This window comes from Saccopteryx bilineata, chromosome 2, assembly GCF_036850765.1.
Source record: "Saccopteryx bilineata isolate mSacBil1 chromosome 2, mSacBil1_pri_phased_curated, whole genome shotgun sequence".
Classification (NCBI taxonomy): domain Eukaryota; kingdom Metazoa; phylum Chordata; class Mammalia; order Chiroptera; family Emballonuridae; genus Saccopteryx; species Saccopteryx bilineata.
The window spans coordinates 298,374,158-298,396,600 of record NC_089491.1 but is presented as its reverse complement, the minus strand read 5'-3'; the positions used below and the strand labels follow the sequence as shown (position 1 = coordinate 298,396,600).

At 39.4% G+C, this 22,443-nt stretch overlaps 1 non-coding gene across 1 annotated transcript; it reads right to left on the bottom strand.

Annotated features, from left to right (window-relative positions):
* Positions 1–3,237: 3,237 nt before the first annotated feature.
* Positions 3,238–3,313, bottom strand: TRNAA-AGC (transfer RNA alanine (anticodon AGC)). Its single transcript has one exon. It is a non-coding gene; the product is annotated as a tRNA-Ala (tRNA).
* Between the last annotated feature and the right edge of the window lie 19,130 nt (positions 3,314–22,443).

Below are 22,443 nucleotides of genomic sequence, written 5' to 3'. Positions count from 1 at the left end.
AATGCTGACCCCATAAATGTTTGCTGAAATTTATCTGAAACCATCTGGGTCTGCTGTTTTCTTTTCTTTTTTCTTTTTCTTTTTTTGAAGGTCATTAATTATTGATTCATTTAAGTCATATTCTGATCATCACTTTACTTTTGTTTGAGTTTTGGTAATTTGTGTCTTTGAAGAAATTTGCCAATTTTATCAGATGTGTGGTCATAGAGTTTTTAATAATATTCCATTTTTATCCTTTTAATGTGCATGTGATCGGTAGTGATGACCCATCTTTTATTTCTGATATTGGTAATTTGTATCTTCTCTCTTTTTTTTCATTGATATGTTTTGAGTCCATCTTTTGGTTTTGTTGATTTCCTATTTTCAATTTCATTGATGTCAGCTAAATTTCTATTATTTCTTTTATTCTGCTTGCTTTGGGCTTAAATTGGTCTTCTTTCTGTAGTTTTCTAAGGTGGAAACCTAGACAATTGATTTTAGATCTTTCTTTCTTTCTAATATTTGCATTTTAAGCTGTAAATTTCCCTCTAAGCACTGCTCTCTCTGTATCCCACAAATTTTGATTAAGTTGTATTTTTCATTTTTGTTTAAATATTTTGAAATTTCTTTTGAGAGTTCTTTGGCCCATGTATTATTTAGAAGGATGTTGTTTAATTTCTAAATCCAGAAAAGTAGTTGATTTTCAGTTTGTTCAACTTTTTCTTGTTTTAAGGATCTAAGAGACAGTTTCCAAGTTCTGCGCATTGGAGCTGAGAACAGAGGTCCTTCATAAGTTTTCTAATCACTTTAGCTATTTCCTTTTCTGGAGATATAACTTGCTCAGTAGAGTTATGAGTTTGAAGTGGCTTGACTGGGGCTTAGTTATCTAGTACTTACTTAATAAGTGTTTATGTAATTTTATTTCCATCTTCTCTTGCTTAATAAAAGGAAACTCATTAGCTTTAGCATAGTAACTTCATACGCTTGAGGGACATTATTAAATCATCCATCTTTATTCTGAATAATACTAATAACTTTAATAAAACCTATTTTCCAGCCTTTCCAGCTTCTGTATCCTTTTGAACTATCTTAACATCCTCTTAATCTGTGAAATCTGAACCTCTACCCAATTGTCTGTCATAGGGCAGAACATAAGGGCTCACTTATGTCTATATTTTATGCCACTTTTTTCCTTTATTTTTGAATCACAAAATGACTGAGGATTCAACATAAATTATTTACAGGCTTTTAAACAAAACAAAAATTTTGAGAATTACTTTTAGCCACTAGGCCATTTTTTGCTATTTAACCTTTACAATACAGATGTTCACCCAAATTAGTTTCACATTCTTTTAACTGGAAGTTACAGTATATTGCATATCATGCATGCACATAGCTACCCAGAGAGTTTGAAAGCAACAAAAAATGTTACACTTCAGTGGAGATATTGTTAAATGAATCAGAAACATACCCTGGAATATTTATTATGAATACCAGCTCTATAATTGATAGAATTTCAGGCCAAACGTGTGTGTTTGTGTGTGTGTATGTTTTGGCAATCTTTATACTTTTTAGAGGACTTTAACCATCTAAAATCTGAATTTATACCATAGATTTTGTGATATCAGTTTTCTTTATTTGCCCCTTATATGAAAGTAAAATATTAAAGAAAACCTTTTTACTTGGGCTTTGATTTATTTACCAAGTAATTATTAAAAACCTACTATGTGTTAGTGACTGTAGTTATCTATGGGCTATAAATACAAATAAGATATGGTTCTTTCCCAAATGAAGTATGTGGTCTGGTACAGGGAGACAGACCTGAAAACAGAACCAGTCAAAAAAATTGTTAAAAGTACAATGACAGAAACCTGCCAATGGTACCAGGGCTGACATATGCTGTAGTAGTTGGTTCTTCTTTGGGGTGGGGACACATCAGAAAGAATTTAACAAGGATCTAACACATGAATGCAGTCTAGAAAGTCGAGTATATATTTTCTAGGGAATTGGGAGGAGAGAGGTCACGGATCGAACACAGGCATGAAGACATAAGGCAGCATGCTTCTTTATGAGTACCATAAGTCATTTATCACAGCTGGAGCATGACATGTGTGGACTGTAGGATGAAAGCTAGTGCTGCAGAGATAGGCAGGGAATGGATCATAGGGAGCTTTGTTAGCATGGCCACAAGTTTCACCTAGATCAGTATGCAGAGGAGAATCTCTGAGGAGTTTCAAACTAGACAGTGAGACTATGAGGTTTCATGTTATTGAAACCATCTTGCAGCAGTTTGGAAGATGGATCCATGCAAAGGTCAGACCTGGAAGCAGAACCTCCTAGATCTGGGTGAGAAACATTAGGGGCCCAAACTAAGGTAGTAGCAAAGGGAATAAGCAGAACCTCCTAGATCTGGGTGAGAAACATTAGTGGCCCGAACTAAGGTAGTAGCAAAGGGAATACAGAAAAAAAGGAAGCAGAAATACTCAACAAGACAGACAGGCCTTGGTGACCGACTAGGTGTGGAGGATCAGAGAGCGAGAGAAGCCTGGGAAGGCATTCTGCTCCAGGTTCAGGCACTTGGACAGAGGATGTTGGTCTACTAATGGAGAGAGCAGGGTGAGCCTCTCCAGAGGGAGAGCTGCTGAGCAAATTTGTTTCAGATGCTGATGCTCTAGGTTCGATGTTCAAATCAACCAAGCTATACTCAGCGCCCGGGGCTGACGCTCGGACAAGCTAAGCCCCTGGCTATGAGAGGGAAAGAGGGAGAGAAGGGAGAAAGGGAGGGGTGGAGAAGCAGATGATCACTTCTCACATGTGCCGGGACCAGGGATTGAACCTGGGATGTCTGTACACTGGGCCAGCACTCTATCCATTGAGCTAACCAGCCAGGGCCTAAAACTGATTTTTTTTTTTTTTTTTTTTTTTGCATTTTTCTGAAGCTGGAAACAGGGAGAGAGAGTCAGACAGACTCCCGCATGCGCCCGACCGGGATCCACCCGGCACGCCCACCAGAGGCGACGCTCTGCGCACCAGGGGGCGATGCTCTGCCCATCCTGGGCGTCGCCATGTTGCGACCCTCCTGGGTGTCGCCATGTTGCGACCATAGCCACTCTAGCGCCTGGGGCAGAGGCCACAGAGCCATCCCCAGCGCCCGGGCCATCTTTGCTCCAATGGAGCCTTGGCTGCAGGAGGGGATGAGAGAGACAGAGAGGAAGGCGCGGCGGAGGGGTGGAGAAGCAAATGGGCGCTTCTCCTATGTGCCCTGGCCGGGAATCGAACCCGGGTCCTCCGCACGCTAGGCGGACGCTCTACCGCTGAGCTAACCAGCCAGGGCCTAAAACTGATTTTAAAAACAAATAATTACACATTGTAATGAGCAGTGTACTTTGATTCAAAAATCATGGTATGCTACTCATCCACTTAAACAATACTGCCTTATTCTTTTGCTATCATTTTCAGAGACTCTACAGCAACCATATACAAAAAATATTCAATACTTTAGTGCTTTATAGCCAAGCCTCATTTTTGACAAAAATCAGTACTGCTCTTTTTCTTTTTTTTTTAACTTTCTTATGGGAAATTTAAAACATATGCAAAGTAAACAGAATAGAAAAAATGAACTTTAATGTACTGCTCACCCAGATTTCATAGTTACCAACATTTTGTCATTCTTATATCATCTGCATCTTTACAGACTCCCTACTCACACTTAGTTTTCACTTTTTATTATTTTTAAGGTAAATTTTTCCTTAAAATGTACAAATGTTAGCTATACCATTTTGACAAATAGATATGCCTTTGTAACCTACACATCTCTTGTAACATAGACCATTTTCATTTACCAAGAATGGTTCCTTATGTCCCTTCTTAGTTGCACCCAAAAGCAATCACTATTCAGTGTAGTCATCTTATATTAATTTTGTCTGTTCTAGAATTTCAAATCAATGGACTCATATAGTATGTACTCTGTATGTCCAGCTTCTTTTGCTCAGCATAAGATCTTTGAAATTTGGCCTTGGCCGGTTGGCTCAGTAGTAGAGCATTGGCCTGGCATGTGGAAGTCCCAGGTTCGATTCCTGGTCAGGGCACACAGAAAAAGCACCCATTTGCTTTTCCACCCCTCTCCCTTTCGCTTCACTCTCTCTGTGTGTCTGTCTGTCTCTCTCTCCCCCTCTCCTGCATCCGTGGCTCAATTGGAGCAAGTTGGCACCAGGAACTGAGGATGCCTCAGGCACTAAGAAGAGCTCGTTGCTGAGCAACAGAGCAACACCCCAGATGAATAGAACATTGCCCCCTAGTGGGCTTGCCAGGTAGATCCTGGTTGGAGCACATGTGGGAGTCTGTCTCTGCCTCCCCACCTCTCACTGAATTAAAAACAAATCTTTGAGTTTTATTCATGTTGTTGCATGTATCAGCACTTCTTTTTTATGACTATATAATATTCCATTGTATAAACATACCACAATTTGTTCACCCATTATCCTTGTTCCAGTTTTCTCTTTTTTTCTTCTTCTTTTTCCAAGTGAGAGGAGGGGAGATAGACAGACTGACTCCCACACATGCCCCGACTGGGATCCACCCAGCAACCCCCATCTGGGGCCAATGCTCTGCCCATCTGGGGCCATGCTTGCAACTGAGCTCTTTTTAGCACCTCAGGCAAGGCTCCACAGAGCCATCCTCAGTACCCAGAGCCAATGTGCTCAAACCAATTGAGCCACGGCTATGGGAGGGAAAAAGCAGAAGAGAGAAGGGAGAATGGGGGTGGAGAAGAAGATGATTGCTTCTCCTGTGTGCTCTGACTGGGAATTGAACCCAGGACATCCACATGCTGGGCCAACGCTCTACCACTGAGCCAGCTAGCCAAGGCCTTTTCCAGTTTTCTATTGGTCTATAACAAATCACTTCAAACTAAGTAGCTTTAAAAGGCTGACAACCATTTATTTCACTCATGAACCTGCACTTTGTGCATGCCATAGGGGGACAGCTCCGCTGTTCTACATGGCACCAACTGGGTGACTCAAAGGTTGGCAGTCACTTGATGTGACCTCATGCATGTGCCTGACAATTGATGCTGGCTGCCAGCCGGGAGCTCAGCTGGGGCCTTGGCTTCCTCACAGTCTGGCACCTGGGCTCTAAGAACAAGCATCCCAAGAGAAGACAAGGCAGAAGATGGGGCATTTCTATGACCTAGCCTCAGAAGCCTCATACTGTATTGGCCGTCACAGTCATAAATTTCTATCTTTGTTGAGAGGAATAAAGCATAGACTCCATGACATGGAAGGAGTTCACTGCAAGAACATGTGGAATAGGATGTGTTATGATAGCCATCTTGGGAAGTCCTTTTTGCCAGTCTTGTTTTTTCCCATAAGAGTTAATATCCCTCCCACATATGCTCAGTCCTTCTTCCAAGAGCCCTAAATCTCAGTATTATGACATTAACTGACAGTTCAGGATCTCATCATATCAATCAGGTCTAAGTGTAGATGAGGCTCCGTGGGAGCAGTTCCTTGAGTTCAGCTACTTGAGGACAGTTCTGAAGAACTAGGAACTAAAGAGACAAGTTATCTACTCAGCATGCACTGGGCCATGTATGTACAGTGATGGCCTAGGCGGGGACTCTGAGTATTCCTCATTTTGTGTGAAATGTAGCCCTTGTTTGCAGCTAAGTGGTTTATCAGACTGCTCTCTGCCCACAGAAGTTTAGGGGTCCAGTGGCTTCTTTTCATTGTGTACTGTCTTGGCTTAAGTAGTTTAAATATGACTCTATAGAAAAACTGACACATTTTCCTCCACTTACATTATGTGATCCATCCGTGAGAGGGTATCAGCAGCCCCTCAGCTTTCTCTCCTAGCTTTAAGAATAAAACTATTTTGAAAGTCATATGATCTTCTCTTTTTGTTGATTCTTTGGTTGACTGAATTTGGTTATTGAGTTTTCTAAATAATAAACCTTATTTAACACTGTAGAGATTATCAGTAGGCTGTAGGAAATATTAAAAGGTGAAAACTAATTGGTTATTGATATTACTCAGGCTTTTTAGTCATTATCTTTGAAAACCATTAGTAGACGGTCATCATTACCTACTCATTGCCACTATAAACACAATCACTTTGCTTCCAATAAAGTTATTTTCAATTCTCGCTTGATTTTGCTTTTGTGCTAAATGGTTCTGTCCTTGACAGCCACACAGTGAAATGTCTTGATGGGGAAATTGCTTCATAGATAGCTTTGAAGGAAAATGCTTGCCAGAACAGATTGATTGGGGCTCTGAATGTAGTGATATTGATATTAAGTGAAGAAGATCTCTTCCATGAAAACCTTGGGGTGAACTAAAGTATACAAGTCACAGGGCTATATTTCAAGGTGTCACATAGGGGTTCGTGGTTTGAAGATGAAATGCTAACTAAAATAAGGCCAAATGCAGTAGACACTATAGACATGTGCCCAGGGCTTGACACAGAAAAGAGAAAGAGCAAAAAAGAACACAAAAAATTGTTAACACAAACAACAGTGTCGTGATTGCAGGGGGAGTGGGCAGGGAGGTGGGGGAGATAAATGGTGACTTGACTTGGGGGGCGGGGAGGTGAACACACAATATGGTATTTAGAGATGTGTTGTAGAATTCAGCAACTGACCCTGTATAATTATTATAAACAGTGCCACCCCAATAAAATTCAATTTAAAAAAAGAAAAAGAAAAGTCATTTGGATTACCCAAGCTTTTTAGTCTTTGTTTCTTGAAAGCCATTAGTGGCTGGTCATCACTGCCTACGCATTGACACTGCAACATAATCATTTTGTTTCCGATAAAGTTATTTCTGGTTTGCTTCATGATTTCCAAGTGGGTTTCTCTTTGACAGCAACAGAACAAATGAACTATCTGGAAGGTATTGGAAGGTTAGGTGGTGGAGGGAGGCACAGGAAAAAAATCTCAGGTTGCTCAGTTCTCAAGCTTCCACATGCTTTATAGTCACCTGGGGAGGGAGGCCTGGTAAAAACATAGATTTTTCAGGCCTGGTCCTCACAGGCACCTCAGGGTACTCCAAAGATCAGCCAGATTTACCTCTTGGGCCAAATGGATGACTCTTGTCTGCGTCTGTGCATCTGTTCCTCTCAACTTTGTAGTTTACTTTTCCTGGCTCTTTCATCTGAAAGCTCATTAAATATTTCTTCTAAAGAAGCTGAACCTGGCTCCATACACTGATGTGAGTAGGAACTTCAGGTGTGGCAGCTGCTCCCCTGCACCGCAGGCTTTAAGTGAACGTGTGATCTCTGGAGGTCTAAAGATTGTCACCTGGCTTTCATCTTTATTGCAGACCTAAAATATATTTATTGTACATTGACTATTGTTTTTAAATTGCTTCAGTAATGTATGTATTCACTGAATATGTTTGTTCATAGAAGAAACAGCTAGAATCTGTTCTGGGCTGAACCTACCTCATAGGTACTGAAGTGTGGATTCAGTCACCTTCAGTTCCGTTGAATGGCTGTGTGTGTCCTGACTCATATAAGAACTGGGGCGCAAGAAAGTAACTCACTCGCTAAGGTTTAGGAATCAAAATTTTTGATGAACTGGGGTAGACCCAAATCAAGTCTGGATCACAAGAAATGGTAACGGGATAAGGATCCTTTAATTATCTATTGCTAAATAATAGACTCAAAACTTAATGCCTGATATAAAATAAAAACCATTTCTTTTGTTCACAAATCTAAGGATCAGGAATCAAGACAAGGCACAGAGAGAAGGCTCATCTGTGCTCCATGATGTCTGAGGTCTCAGCTGGGATTATCCTAATGGTTTGGAGCTAGAACAACTGGCCACCCAGATCCTCCACTGTCCCTTGTCTAGCTCTCTGCACACAGCCTCCACATGGCTAGCTGAGCATCCTCAAAGCATGGCAGCCACAGTGAGGTCAGACTTCTTACGCAGCAGTCAGGGCTCCAAGACAAGTGTTCTAAGAGGCCTGGGTGGAAACTGCAAGGCTTCTTATGACCCAGCCTCAGAAGTCCCAGAATGTCATTTCTGCCACATTCTATTTAGTCAAGCAATCACTATAGGCAGCCAAGACTCAAGGGAAGTCAAATTAAACTCCATCTCTTAGTAGGAGGAGTAACAGAATTTGCAGCCATTAGAGATACCAACTCTTACTATAGATCTTATTACTTGAAACAAGAACAACTTTCCATATTGCAACACCGAACAATAGCACATAGTTTGGGAGCAAATGGAAAGTGAAATGGGTGATTGAATATAATCAAGAAAAAGTACAAACCTTTGGAATGGCGAAAATATATTAATATATAACCACACATTAGGTTTCATATTTGGATTCTTTTAACTCCAAACTTTCCTCAAAGATATTTAGACAGAAGTTGTCAGCACAACCTTGAGCTCAATTACTTCCATCAGAATATCCAGATAATTGGGTAAGGAAGATTTGGTCCAAAGATGCAGTGTAGCTTGGTTTTTCTATTTTGTGTCAGACATTCTGCTTAGTTATTTAACAGTGATGGTTTTTAAATGCTGTAGTGTAAACTCAAAGGGGTGCTCAAAAATAATAGGAAGACAAAGCACAAAGCCATAGGAAAGCAATAAAATTTATCCATTGGGATCGCATAATAAGTCACATGGATTTTACAGAAACTATTTATATGGTAGTAAGCCCCTAATGTGATTGTGAACAATGTGCAAAGTTCATTGTTGTTTGTTAGCTGCTTAGTTAGGAGCTATGCATCTCAGACTATTAATAATGAAAAGCCGTTTCTACGAATATATGTTATCACTAACATATGTACCTGCTCGGGCTCAAACCAAATCCAAGCAATTGTTTTTAATAGTATGTTAAAGAATGTATTTTTCAAGATTTCCACTTCTTATAATAGACATTTATTTGTTTGTGTCTTTCCACTGACTGACAGGATTACTGGCTTATCATATTTCCCCATGTATAAGACTCACATTTTTTTTTTTCCAAAAAATTTGGGGTCTAAAAACTGGGTTCGACTTACACAGTGGTTGTAGTTTTTTTTTTACTTGCATTTCCTGTTTTTTCGTGCTTGTTTTTGCACTCATTGTTGCAGGCAGTGATTTGTCATCAGACACAGATGAGGACAAGCTAACATGGGAGTTTTGACCGTGATGAGGAGTTGTATGAATTTTATGATGAATAAAACCTAAGTTCAACACTTTATGTAATACATATTTTTTCAAATTTCAGGCCTCAAAATTAAGGTGCGTCTTATACATGGGGAAATATGGTAACTCTACTATAGGGCTTAGAAATAAAGTGAGTTCTTTCCTATTGATAAAAAGGTCAGCTCACCACAAAGATATAATAATCCTAAATGTGTGCACGCTAATAGCTGAAACTTCGCATTCATCCTCAGCTATTTTCTTAGGATAAATTTGCTGGATCCAAGTGTGTCTATTTTTAAAACTTCTGATAAATCAGGCCATATTGCCTTCAGGAAAGAAAGGCCTTACCAATTTTTACTGCTAGCCAGAAATATATGAAAAACGCCTGCCTCTCTTTATTTTCACCAAAACCAGATGACTATTTCATCTAAAATATTTTTAAATATGGTTTTAGTACTTTCAACTTCTCCTACTAATATCAGATACAGAAGTGTAGGGTTTTTTTTAAAAGTGTGGATTCTTGTATTTGCAATTAAAAACAATGAGACTGATGTTATTTGTATGTAAATCCAGTGCTTCAAAAATAATTCAGAGTGGTTCAAAGTTTTTCTTTAAAATTTGATGTGGGGCCCTAGCCAGTTGGCTCAGGGGTAGAGCATCGGACTGGTGTGCAGACATCCTGGGTTCGATTCCCAGTTAGGACACACAAGAGAAGCAACCATCTGCTTCTCTCTCCCTCTGTCCCCCCTTCTCTTTCACTTCCTCTCTCACAGCCAGTGGCTCAATTGGTTCAAGCATCAGCCCCCAACGCTTAGAGTATCTCGCTTGATTCGAGCATCAGCTCCAGACAGGGGTTGCCAGATGGATCCCAGTCGGGGTGCATGCAGGAGCCTTGTTTATCTCCCCTCCTCTCACTTAAAAGAAAATTTGATATGGAATGGTCATTTCGGACAAGTGTGTGTGTGTGTGCACGCACGCATTTCAGTGCCAAGGTCAGTAAATTCTCATAACCTATGTATATTTCTATCACTGAATTGTCACATTATGTTATAATTATCAACTTACATGTTTTAACTAATAGATTGTGATGCTCCCTAGGGCAAAAATTTTTGTTTTGAACATTTTTTAGTTGTTTTGCAATTCCAGAGTCTACTTTAGGAACTGTTCAATAAATGTTTGGTATGGGAAGGCTGGAATGAAGGAAGAAACAAGGGAGGGCAGGAGAGGTGGGCTTCAGCTTGGCCTTATCCACAGTATCACAAGTTTCAGTTAACATAATCCTATTAAAAGGCGTTAACTGTATTCCCTTTTTAAAAATTAATATGTTGGCCTCTAAATCTGTCAGTTAACCCTCTGAGTAGTACGAACGTTCATGTACGTCCTCGTGCCTCCTGACCATCCAGAGTACGATGATTTATTTTAAAAATGTGTAAGGCAACATTAAAAAAAAAAGGCAAATGTATGTTCTTCTTGTTTCCATACATTGGTTATCAAACAAACATGATTTTAGTTAATAAAACTGTAACTGGAACTAATTTCATTTTTTGAAAAAGAAACTCACTCCTGGGGTCAGCAAGCATGAAAACAAACTCACTACTCTTAAGTAAATTTCTCATACTGCAACACAGATGCCTGTGGGAGCCCACTAGAAAATTCTGCCTTGTCTAAATTTTTGTTATGAACAGTAGCTGATAACCTCCATTTCACAGGAGCGCAAGGGGCTGGACTGGGTAACAGTGATAGAATGCTGTATGTGAGCTTTCTCAGCCCATATATAAGGGATTTACATGCCTTTCATTCCCAGTTAATTGCAGAATTATGTTTTGTCTTATTAAATGAGGGTAAATTTTTGTGACAATTAAAATTTTATATATATTTGTGTGAAACACTTTAAAAGCTAATTTAATAAGGATTTCATTTGTCTGAAACTTCTATTTAACCAGGACTTTGCTAGGCATTCATAGAGATGACTCAGTGTGCAGTATTTGAAGTGCATTCTGAATTATCAAGGATTTAATTATATTTAATATAGGTTTATACCTCATGTTCAAATAATTTGAAAATCCATGTTGTATGCAGAATCAGCAATGATTTTAGGGCTCTAGTTAATTTGAGAGATTACCAAGTTCAACTACATCACTGTGACATAAGAAAAGAAAGGCCCCAGGTAGGCTGAGTCACTTGTCCAAAGTCACACAGCTAATTAATGTCACAGTAAAGCTGGATCCCAAGTCTGTTGGACCCCAGCTGATTACCATATCAATTGATTAGCCAGATTGACTAATTGACTGTCTCTTACCTAGAGGATAGAGAGTTTTCTGTAATAATATGTAAAAGAATGATAGACCAAAAGACCCATCTCGTAAAAGCTATCAGATCTCCATGATGAAGATAAATTAAGTTAATATCCTAAGGTCTGAATATTTTGAAATGGAATCTCTCAGAATTAACTCCTCAGTCTAAGATTCTCCTTATCTTTTAATAACCCTAGTTTTGGTACAATGCTAAGCATCTGGTGCCAGCTTGCTAGCTTACAGTGAGGAATGATAAAAATTAACACAAAGTAACTCAGTCCTCATTCTTCTCCATCTTAATGATCAAGTTGAGCATCTTGATCTCATTAATATCTGACTATGAAATCCCCTGACCCCTGAAAAGAGGAGCACTTTATTTATAAGGATATGGGTACCTGCTTGTGCAGCTTTCTGCCAGCAGAGATTTTTTCAGTTTTCTTTCTCCTGGAGTAAATATCATATTTTTAATTATTTATAATGTTTCTCCTATTCTATCTACCACAAGCTTCCTCAGAGGACAGAAGTACATTAAGCCTCTTCTGTTGCTCTAAGAGTGTGAAGTCTGAATAGAATATACACACATATATATTTCAGCATTTCATTGTTATTCCGGGCAAACAAAATTAAACATGACTTGCCAATGCTGCCGTCAGAAACAACAAAAGGTATAAAGTGATGTAACAGAATTTATATTGCATGCACACTGGAAAACTTAAATGAAAAATGCTCCTAGTTAAGAGGAAACTGGAGCGATTTCACAATGTTAACAACTGTATTAGGGAGGTAAAAAAAAAAAAAATGAACATGCCTATAAATATGACCAGAAGAACTTTACTTCGATTTATGCTAAAAAAGAGACACTACAATTGTAAGCATCTTCTATACAAGCGAAGTTTAGTAAACTTTTTTCACATAGAATACTTATAGGTTAAAAAAAAATAGTATTTTCTCCATAGTGTGAGTTTACCTGGAACCTTTAGGTTACTATCTTACAAAGTTGAAAGTCCTATAAGCCATTCTTTCAGGTTCATTAAGGAATAATTTACATACAGTAGAATTCATCATTTTTAGTGACTAGAGTACAGTCCTGTGAATTCCAACAAATGCAGTCTCATAACCACCACTACAATCAAGATACACAGCATCCTCTCCCCAGAACTTTCCCCAGACTTCTTTTGTCTTTTTCTCCACTGTCAATGCTCCAAAGCCACCAACCTTTTTCTGTGGTTTCGCCTTTTGAGAATGTCATAAAAGTGGAACCACACAGTATTTAACCACATGAAGCTGGTTCCCTTCACTTAGCAGAATGCATGTGAGATTCACCCGCGCTGTGTTTGTCAACAGTCTGTTCCTTTTCATTGCTGAGCAGGGTCCCATAGGCCAGATGTACCACTCACCACGTAATGGCCATTTGTTCTGTTCCCAGTTTGGGGGCGATTATAAATAAAACAGCTATAAACATTTACATACAATTTTTGTGTATGTGAACATGAGTTTTTATTTCTCTTGGGTAAAGATCTCAGTGTGGGATTTCTGGATCATATGGTAAGTGTATGTTTAACTTTATTAACAACTCCTAAACCATCTTCCAAAGGGTCTGTAACATTTTGCATTCCCACTAGCAGTGTATGAAAGGTCAAGTTGCTTTGCATCCTTGTCAGCACCTGATACTGAAAGGTGTTTTTGTTTGGTTTTTAATATTAGCCTTTCTAATAGGTGTTTAGTGGTAACACATTAAGATTTTAATTTGCATTTCCCTAATGACTAATTATGTTGAACATCTTTTATTGTGCTTATTTGCTGTTTGTACCTCTTCTTTGGTGTGGTGTATCTCCAATCTTTTGCCTATGCTCTTAATGGGTTATTTGTTTCTCTGTTTGTTTTTGTTTTTGTTTGTTTTTTCTTTACAGGGACAGAGAGAGAGAGAGTCAGAGAGAGGGATAGATAGGGACAGACAGACAGGAACAAAGAGAGATGAGAAGCATCAATCATCCGTTTTTCGTTGCGGCACCTTAGTTGTTCACTGATTGCTTTCTCATATGTGCCTTGACCGTTAGCCTTCAGCAGACCGAGAAATCCCTTGCTCGAGCCAGTGACCTTGGGTCCAAGCTGGTGAGCATTTTTTATTTTGCTCAAGCCAGATGGGCCCATGCTCAAATTGGCAACCTCGGGGTCTCGAACCTGGGTCCTCGGCATCCCAGTCCAACGCTCTATCCACTGCGCCACCGCCTGGTCAGGCTGTTTTTGAGGGTTTTTAAAAAAAGTTCTTTGTATACATAATGTGGTTGCCAGTCCTTTAGGACATATGTGTTCTGCAATTTTTTTCTCTAAGTCTGTGGCTTTCTTTTCATTTTCTTCACAGTGCTTTTGAAGAGCAGAGGTATTTAGTTTTGCTTCTCAGTGGTTTTTTTTGTTTTGGATTTTTTTTTTATGGCTTATGGGTGTCCGATTTCCAGCACCATTTCTTGAAAAGTCTTTTTTTTTTCTCCACTGATTGCCTTTGTACCTCTGTCAAAAATCTGTTGATCACATAAGAGAGGGTCCATTTCTGCACTCTCTGTTCTATTGCATTGATTTACATGTCAGTTCTTTCACGAAATACCATGCTGTCCTGATTACTAAAACTCGATGGTAAATCTTGAAATCAGGTAGTGCAAGTCCTTCAACATTTTTCGCATGTTAGTCAACAGGGAATGCTGAGAAATGAAGGTAAAAGAGAGAATGCATACCAACCTATAAATATTCAAATTTAATTTTTTAAAACTTTGTGTAGGCCAACAATATGTTTCTGCAGGCTGAACCCAGTCTGTAGCTGAGGGTCTGTCGAAGGGGGACTTCCTGCTGGATCTCCTGTAGAGCGTGAGCCCTCGCGGAGTCGTCTTCAACCCGAGCGGCAGCTGGGGCTCAACCTCAGCAGCATTTCCATTTTACCCCAAATAGAAAGGATCTGCAGCACAGGGAGCACACACCATCTCTGGCGGGGCTCCATTGGAGTGGGTTGGCCCCCAGCGCTGAGGATGGCTCAGTGCCCTCTGCGTCAGGTCCTAAGAAGAGCTTGGTTTCAAGCATGGCCCCAGATGGGCGGAGCATCGCTGCCTGGTGGGCATGCCAGGTGGATCCCTGTCAGGGTGCATGCGAGAGTCTGTCTGTACCTCCCTTCTTCTCACTGAGTAGAAAGAGCAAGAAAAAAAATACCTATGTTAGGGAAGATGGTGAAACCTTCAGATATATTTTTATATAAAACCCTAGGTGATGTGGTCATTCTTCACTGATAGAAGATACTTCAGAGTAAAAATTAAAAACTGCTGTTAGAAATTACTTTAAGGATGGATAGAGATTTGGATTAATTTAGCTGCTGAATCATATACATGGTTACAATGTCATCAGTTTGGCCCATCTCCTCTAGAAATGCTTATCTCTATACCTCTTTGCAAATGTGTTACCTTTCAATACAGTGTATCAAATATATATTGGATATTTAGTATGTATGTTAGGGGTTGACTTGTATACCCCCCAAAATTCCTGTGTGAAGTGTTAACCCCCTGTATCTCATAATGTGACCTTATTTGGAAATAAGGTCATTGTAGATATAATTAGATGATACGAGGTCATTAGGGTAGACCCTAATCCAATACGAGGTCATTAGGGTAGACCCTAATCCAATATGGCAGTTGTCCTTATAAAAAAGGAAAATTTGGACATAGAGACACACACAGGGAGGACGCCTTATGAAATAAAGGCAAAGATTGGGGTCATGCTCCTACAAGCCAAAGAACAGCAAAGCTTGCCCGCCAACCTCCAGTAGCAAAGGGCTTGGTGATATGGATGGAGTAGGCTCTCCCTCACAAGCCCGCAGAAGGAACGAACCCTATTGACACGTTGATCGCAGACTTCTAGGCTCCACAACTGTGAGAAAATAATTTTCTGTTGCTTAAGCCATCCCGTTGGTGGTCCTTCCTTATGGCAGCCCTGGCAAACTCACAGTGTGTAATGCGCTTTCTCTAGTAAGCAATGGACTATTCCCCGGATGACTTTCTTTTTGTTGCAAATCTTTCCCAGGGCATCAATTTAGTTATAGTATATCTTCTAACATAATTGCATCATCAATTGAATTAACTTCCTCTTGAGTTACATTTGTATGGTTGTATACAAAAAGTTGTAGGGGGAAGATAGCAGAGAAAGACATGTAATTACTGATTTCTTTAGGCTGAATGAATAAATTTACTTTTATATCAGAGAGTGGAAGGGCTCAGAGTCACAAAGTCTTTCCAGTTGCATGTCTTATTTGATTTTCTAACTAATAACTAGTTCAAGCGCTTTTAGTTTACATTGGATTTGGAAGTTGTCTTATGGATGCATATCGTTGTGCATAGATTGAGTAGGACCTATACACTGTAAGGCAAGAGTAAGCCTGCCTTTCTGTTTAAAATGCTTCCTGCTGGCACACTGCTGAGGGTCTAACTAGACAACACTGTCCTAAAACATATGTATTACACAGAAGTTCAAGTGGTTTAGGTTTCTGTGAGTACACATAGAATTGAAAAATGTTTACCTAACACAGAAGAAATGTCTAATCAGTGCCATGTATGTGTCTTGATGCACAGCCAACTGTGGATGTCTCGAGAACACATGAGCTATCTCAACGTGCACATCTGGAGTGTCTCTAAAATAAGGATCAGAAAAAAAATTCTATTCTTTTTTTGTATTAAGAACTTTAATCCTGGCACTTGAATCTATACATTCAAAGCAGAGTTGAGAATTGCGATATAGCTATGCTGATAATTCAAGTTAAAAACACATTTTCTTTTATTATCTGGATGTTGCAGGCAAACTTAGGAACCTATTAGCATGCATTATTATCCAGAGAATTGACTCAATTTTCCATTTTGTTTTGCTCATATAAGCATAGTCTAAATCATTGGATCAGAAATATTCCTAGCAATGAACTGCATTTACAACCTTAGTAAAAAGTCATTTTTATCTAATAGTCAAACATAACTAATATAATTTGTGGTTCTTCTACACTTACATGGCTTTGACTTTACAAGCATTTCCCTATGCGTTATCTAATTTGATCTGCTCAGATTTTTTTTTTTTTTTTGAGATGGGCACTGGTGAGAAAAATGAGGAAGCTAGACGTCAAGGAATTTGATGGAGATTACACAATTTAGGACTCATGACTCCACTGCACCAGGGGTTATTAAGCTTTTTGTGTCATGAGCTCACTCTTTGGGAATTTGCAGACGCTTGTGGACCCCTTCTCAGAAAAATGCTAATAATTGTACTTTTAAAAGCACTATAGGATTACAAAAGAAACGTATTATAATACAAATATCAAAATATTTAACATGTTTGATGCAGTGTACATATGCTTTATTAGTGTGCTAACTACCAAGATATAGTAGCAAAGCTAATAACTGCCACAATTCCAAAGTACTGATGAGTATAAATAATATTTTGAGATATCTACAACAACCATAATGTGATATGCAAATATCTGTGATTTCTGTTGGTTACAAAGTCACTGGTATTGCAATCATATAAATCATTGGGAGTTCCCAATAATTAGAAAGCCAAACAGGAGGTGGCATGAGAGCTTTGAGTGGAAATAATTGTTTGATCAGTTTCTGGAGTGATTCCTAAACTCTTGCTGGGTTCTGAAGAATGAGACTGACCTTAAGTAGCTTGACACTGGGCTGAGGTGCAGAGTGCCCTCACTGAAAGGCCTGGAACCCAAGCTGAGTCATATGCATCCTAGAGCCAGAAGGTTCCATAACTGAATGTTAAATAAATGGCACTTATTCATTCAATGAGGATCTTCCGCTGAGAACAAGAAACTGAGTGGCTCCCTTGAGCCTATCTTTAGATATTCAAAAGACAGCCATAAAAATTCAGAGACCAACAGGAATCAAAGTTGTATTACTCAGGAAAAATCTATTGATCTTAATTATTGGATTAGGCCTTCAAGACTGGGACATATATTCTAAGTCTAGTCATGCCATTGGTCCTCTTAATAATCTTGGTCACTTTGTGTCTGTGTGTGTGTAAATATTTTTGTAATCTTTATTTTTTAGAATAGTTTTAGATTTATAGAAAAATCAGACAAATAGTACAAAGTTCCCAACCTGACCAGGAAGTGGCACAATGGATAGAGTGTCAGACTGGGACGTAGAGGACCCAGGTTCCAAACCCCAAGGTCGCTAGCTTGAGCCCAAGGTTGCTGGCTTGAGCAAGGGGTCACTCACTCTGCTGTGGCCCCCCAATCAAGGCACATATGAGAAAGCAATCAATGAACAACTAAGGAGGTACAACAAAGACTTGTTGCTTATCTCTCTCCCTTCCTGTCTGTATGCCCCTATCTGTTCCTCTCTCTGTCGCTCTGTCTCTGTCACCAAAAAAAAGAGTTCCCATATATCCTGCACTCAGTTTCCCCTATCATTAACATCTGACACTAGTATGGTATGCTTGTTACAATTAGTGAACCAATATTGATACATTATAATTAACTAACGTCCATATTTTGGACAGTTTTCCTTGGTTTCCACTGAATGTCCTTTTTCTGTTCCAGGATCCTACATTACAATTAGTCACCTCTTAGGCTCCTCTTGACTGTGACAGTTTCTCAGACTTGCCTTGTTTTTGATGACCTCAACAGTTTTAAGGAGTCCTGGTGAGCTGTTGTGTAGAATGTTCCTCAACCGGGATTTATTTGAGGTTTCCTCATGATTAGACTGCAGTTATGGCTTTGGGGGAGGAGGACCCCAGAGGTAAGGTGCCATTTTCAGTGCGTCGTGTCCAGAGTATATGCTACCAACATGACTGATGACTGTGGTGGTGACCTAGTTCACCTTGCTAAGGTAGTGTTTGTCACGCTACTCTTTTTCCTCCTGCCAATTCACTTTTTACATCTCTATAGTTAATTAGTAAAGAAAAAATCATTCTCAGAAAGCATGAGAATCTAGCCCTTCATAGAAGTGTGGATCTAGAAGAGATTTGGGGAGATTAGTGAGTCCAGCTGCTGGGCCCAAGCCATCCTGTACAGGTGGGTTTCTGGCTGGCCCACCTTTAAAGATACGAAAGGAAGGGGGCTGCACAGTGAACGAGTTCTGACTCTTGACAGTTGATGCTTTATGGCTCAATCAACAAATTAGCCGAATGTCGTGGCTGCTTAGATAGATATGTGCATAGCTCCAAGATAGTTCCCCCTCCTAAATAATTTCTGGAACAAGCTGCCTCCATAAATAAATACAGGTTGGGGTCAAAGGTAGGTTTACAGTTGTGACTATGCAAAACAGAGTTTATTCTTGGATTATTATTTATTTATTATTGTATTATTTTCCATACAAACTACTGTTAACCAACTTTTGCCCCACCCTGTAATGACTGGAGAGAGAAATGACTGATTAAAATATAAGGCACTATAACATGGTGAGCATTGATATGAAAAAAATGTAGTGGCTATGAACACAGTTTTTGGACTGACACAGTCCAAGCTTATGTGCCAGATTCACCCAATTGAAGCACACGACTTTAGACGAGTCACTTAGGTTTTCTAAGCCTCAGTTCCCTTAACTGTAAAATGGGGATAATCTTACCCATTATTAAGAATTGTTCAAATCAACATATAGAAAGGATCCGGCATGGGTAGGCCTGCTGTACAGAGGTATTGTCACCATAGAGGGAATAGTGACGTGATCCCACAGTGGAGTCACTCTAATGGGATTCTTTCTAGACGGTTTTTCTCTGCTGAAACTGAGTTTTGGGGATGTACACTTCAGCTGCCCACCGTCCTCCATGCCTCCTTTTGTTTTTTAAAATGTCTTCACCTCCCTCCTCTTCCCTTAGATGGCCTGTGCCCTCATGTCATTACCCATCACCAAGCTCCTGTTACACCGGTGTTTCGGAGGCAGTAGAACTTCTTCGTGACTGGTCACACACAATTCCTTTTTCCTCAGGTCGTCGGGGAGCAGCAGAGCGCTGGAGAGAGGAGGAACACGCTTCTGTGTCTGTTTGGTTTTAAGTGGTTGCCTTGCTGATCCTATTACCGTAAAGGGTAATGATATTTGGGGATGAAAGTCTATGAATAAGTAATGATAATAGAAGTAAGAACCAGAACTGTGGGATAGAAAGCTTGTGTTAAAAATAGTCTGTCATTTTCAACTCTGCCTACTAAGCCTTTTCCTAGACTGAACGGCGCAGTCAGAGCCTCAGCGCAGGAGCAGGCGGGCTGAGAGCGGGGCGCGCGCGGGGCCACCGTGCACCACAGCAGAGCAGCCTCTCTGTTGTGGTCACACTCGATCCCCAGCACCGCCGCTGGCTTTCCCTGATGCAGCCAATAAAACTTTTTTTTTCCCCAAGGCCAACTAACCAAAGTAATAAATGTTCCATTCTTAAATCAAATAATTATTGATTTAAGAATGGAAACTTCAACATGAGAACATTTGGGTCTGGTTTGAGAACTTGATGTTTCTCGAGACACAGATATTCTTCCGTGGATCATCCATTGTCATGCACACGGCTGTAACAGTCAGGCCACCCAGGGATCCAATTAAAGCCCAGAAACGAGCAAGGCTGAACCGTGAGGAAATATGAGAAGAGACTGCCGCTTGGGATGAGAATTCGGACCCGGGTATCTGAGACGCTGTGCCTTTCATTATTACCCAGGAGACTGGTCAGACTGAAGTCCTGAAACCTCAGCACGAATGTCTGCCAAACCCTGGTTCCAGTGAACTAAGGAAAAACAGACAACTATGCAAGTAAGGAGTCTGCTCAAAACACCCAGCCCCTGTCCAGGAAGACCAGATCCTAGGACTGCAAGCCAACACATTACAACCGATGTGAGCAGCTGTTCTGGTGCCAATCGTGGCCTCAGATTTATTGCTTTAATGGCTAAGGTCACAGGCTAAGGCGTTCTCCAGATTTTGCTATTGAACACAGACACTGCCGCCCCTCCTGCCTCCCCTGTCAAGCGCCAGGAGTCTGTTAGGGCAGAACTGCACAAATGGGAAACACCCATCAAATGCAGCAGGAATATTAACTTCACTAGGAAGCCTTTATATGCCATTACTTTAGAAAGGATTCCTTGTTAGTCCTACCATTAAACAATTAAATTGTCAGAGATGAATTCTGTGCGTGTGTGTGCAGAGCGTGCGTGTGTGTGTGTGTGCAGGCTGTATAATTTCCCGCTCAGGTGATGTCTGCTGCAGGTCTCTCTTTTCTCTTCCCCCCCCAATTGTATGTGTTTCCCTTTACATTGTTGAAAATGAATACATTTCCTGACGGCATAAGCAGTTTTTGCTATGAACTTTGATATGCCTACACATTTATACCACTCAGAAGATTGGAATACAAAATGAAGTGCTGAAAAATGAATTTGTCTTCAAGTATCCTCCCTGTCAGAACCTGATTCCTTCTTCCCTTTTTCTGACATGAGTTATTAATAGTCAGTTACTCTGTCGGCATTCTGTACATGGACATTATATGAAATAGTTCCAAATCAGGGCAAGGCCAAGACCTACAGATGGAAGAATGATCACCGCATCCTAGTTCCCTTATAGTTGCGGCCTCACTAGAGTTTGATGCCTTCATAATACTAACTTATTCTAGTTCTCTTACAAAATGTTTGACCTATGAACATCAAACATGCTTATGAAAAGTTTTACTTAAACTCTATATCTATATTGATTATTTTAGTACAAAGAGAGCATATTACTTAAATTGAATAATATTTAATAAATGTAACTAAATTCACATTTTAATCTCTATAATTTTGCTATAGCTTAAATTATTACCTGATCAGATTATATTCTTGCCTTTGTCAGCTACCAAAACTCTTCTTTGAGGCTTTAATCTTTTTTAAAAAAAATCAAAAAGCAAAAATAGATTAGCTATCTACTAAGATGAAAAGGCTTCTAAAAATTACATATATTTATGTAAAAAAAAAAAAAATATATATATATATATATGGCAAAGGTTGAGCCAAGAAAATACTGCCAAAATCTACAAGTCTTCAAGCTCTTGCAATATCCATGTTGAATTAATTCTGTATGGCAATGAATTTATCATTCACTTAATAAATGCTTCTTGATATGATGACACAGTCAGTGTCATAAATATAACCTGCTGTTCTAATATTAAGTCTCATAAAATGTTTAGCTTACTTGTTTTATAACAATGTACAGTTAAGGCAAATAGGGAAGAAAAGAGGTTGTGACATCAAATTACAAGTAGCTGCAGTTTCTCTACAGACTACCTCTCTTTGGTTTGTCTCTCTATAACCATTGGCGCATATATATATATATATTTAACAGGATGACAAAATTAGAAATTTTGGAGCCTACCTTGTTACACTGTGAGATTTATATTTAGGCTTAAAATTAGTTAAGGTACACTCCACTGCCTAGGTCCAGATCTCCCCTCACACAACCTTGCATAACCTCTCACTGGCCTCAATAAAATTTGTCTTCAGGTTTTAGAAATACTGCACCTTTCCATTCAGTGACTCATCCTTCTGGACTGGCATTCTGGCACAGTGCGGACCTATGTGTCTAGGTTTTTGATCAAGAAAAAACTGTATAAGCCTTTCCTCCCAAAGGAAAGAAAAGAATATGGGTGGAAAATTTTCTTGGAAGAGGAAAAACAAATTAGAACAGAAAAAAGTGATATTTCCTGGAAATATTCCTATCATCTTATTACTATTTTTCTTATTTACTTGTTTATTTATCTCAGTACATTTTTCAAAAGATTTAAACCTGCCTCACTCCCAATGCAACAGACACACAACACACTTGGACCCTCTCTTGCTCAAATGGATCTTTCTTTTACTTTTCTATTTTTTAATGCAATTTATTTGTAAACATTTATGTATACATTTTCCATGCCCACTCAAAAACAAATTTTACCAATTTTTAAAATTGAAGTTATTGAGGTAATCCTGATTAATAAAATTAAACAGGTTTCAGGTGCACAATTCTACATATCAACTGTACACTGCATTGCATGTTCACCACCTCAACTCAAATCTCCATAGAAGAA